The sequence below is a fragment of the Vombatus ursinus genome, unplaced genomic scaffold (genome assembly GCF_900497805.2).
Source record: "Vombatus ursinus unplaced genomic scaffold, bare-nosed wombat genome assembly UNPS02009975.1, whole genome shotgun sequence".
Lineage (NCBI taxonomy): Eukaryota > Metazoa > Chordata > Mammalia > Diprotodontia > Vombatidae > Vombatus > Vombatus ursinus.
The window spans coordinates 7,890,253-7,892,255 of NW_020949753.1; the positions used below are offsets into that span (position 1 = coordinate 7,890,253).

At 43.5% G+C, this 2,003-nt stretch overlaps 1 pseudogene; it reads right to left on the bottom strand.

Moving 5' to 3' along the window:
- Nucleotides 1–972: 972 nt before the first annotated feature.
- On the bottom strand, nt 973–1,226 carry LOC114036750 (annotated as a pseudogene).
- Between the last annotated feature and the right edge of the window lie 777 nt (nt 1,227–2,003).

A 2,003-nucleotide genomic window follows, 5' to 3' on the forward strand; every position in this document is an offset into this window, starting at 1 on the left:
GCCTAGGGTCACATAGCTAATAAGTGTCTAAGGCTGGATTTGAACTCAGATCCTCCTGACTCAGTGCTAGTGCTCTTCCCACTGTGCCACCTAGCTGCCCCTCATGGCTAAACTTCTTAAGAAGGCCTTGTGCAAGCAATGCATCCTCTTCCTCTCCTCTCACATTCTCAACTCTGCAGCCTGACTTCTGATCTTGCCATTCAAATCTAATATCTTTTATCACTCCTTATACTTGACCTTTCTGCAGCCTTTGATACTATCATGCTGTTCTCATTGATACTGCCTTCTCTCTAGGTTTTCTTTTTTCTTTTGCACTGCTCTCTCCTGGTTTTCCTGCTGGATCTTCATCCATGTCATAGCCACTAAATTTGAGTGTCCCCCAAGGCTCTGTCCTGGTCCTTCTTCTCTTTTCCCTCTCTACTAACTTGGTGAGCTCATCATCTTCATTGTTTCAATGGTCATATCTATGCAGATGATTTTCAAATTTATTTATCTAGTCATGACCTCTCCCTCTTTTCTAATTTCCCATTTCTAACTAACTATTGAACATCTTAAACTGGATATTCCACACACCTGAAACTCAGCACATCCCAAACTTAATATTTCTTCTAATACTGTCCTTCCTTCCTAACTTCCTTATTACTGTTCATGATATCATCATCCTTCCAGTTATACAGACTTGCAACCTAGAGGTCATTCTCAACTCCTCACTCGTCCCCTCCCCCCGCCAAAGTTAATCACTTACCAAGCCCTGTAAATTATGCCTTTACAACATCTCTTGTATATATAGCAAGCCCCTACATGTTTCAAGAAGATCCCCCTACCCATATAGCACAGGGAGTGCTGTCATGTGGCTCACAGGGAGCCAGAATCAACATCTCTATCTTTCTTCCCTAATCCTTTTTTTTTTTTTTTTTTGGTATCAAATTTTTTTTTATTCTTTACAATTCCTCATTCATCTTGATTCAGTCATTAGTGCTGTTTCCATCTGAAGGAGCATCCTTCTGTAAGTCTTGCCTTTCCTCCAGCAGGCTGACATAGTGCAGTGGAGCATCTGACACAGACAACCATTGTGTGTGTGTGTGGCTGGAGACAGTGGTGATTTGATAGTACCCTGGGCACTTTACGTCCATGAAATACGAGTTTGGACTCTTCACCAGGTGTTTCTTGTGCTTCTGCTTCTCCTCCTCAGGAGAGGGGTGCAGGAGGTTTTTCATGAGAAGCATGTTGGCCTGGGGAGATCTTCACTGCTGGAAATCCCCTAATCCTTTTCTAAGAGAGACTATAATTCCTGCTACGAGTGAAAGCAGGAGGTTAAGGCCACTCTACTTTCCCCAGAGGGAGGGGGTACAAGGTTAGAATCATATCTATCTACTCCCTTAAATACTGTTAGTCTAGACAATGTGAGTTTTAGGTTCAAGGTATCTTCTGATTGTTGCTCCTTATTGGAGGGAGGCAGGACTCCAAACTTTATATCCAAGGCTTGACTTCTTTTCCACCCGATACCGGTTTCATAATGAACGTATGTTCAGCGTAGCGCTTAACCAAGAAAATCCATTTATCCACATTAGTTGCAAAACAGACATCAGAGAAGGTTTACATAAGGGAATATATTCTAGACAATACAAAGTGAAGGATCTTCCCATTGTGAGTGAGGTAACTCAGCTCAACCAAAAGAGAGTCCTAGATCTCACCCAAAAGGAAGGTCCCTGAAGTCTCCAGGGTAGCAAGCTGGCGATAGGGACACGATGGAGTTGGCAACATCCACTCGTGTCTTCCTGTAGTCTTGGCCTCCTCCTTCTTGCCTCTCAAAGATGGAAGCCAACCTGCAGTTGGACTGTAGGGCCCAACTCAACTCAAAGCTTGAAGAACATTAGAAGACTGACAGTAACTGAGAGAATGAAGCTCTTTCTCTCTCTCTCTTTCTCTTCCCCTCCCTCTCTGTCTCTCTCTCTGTCTTTCTCTGTCTCTCTCTGTCTCTGTCTCTCTGTCTCTGTCTCTCT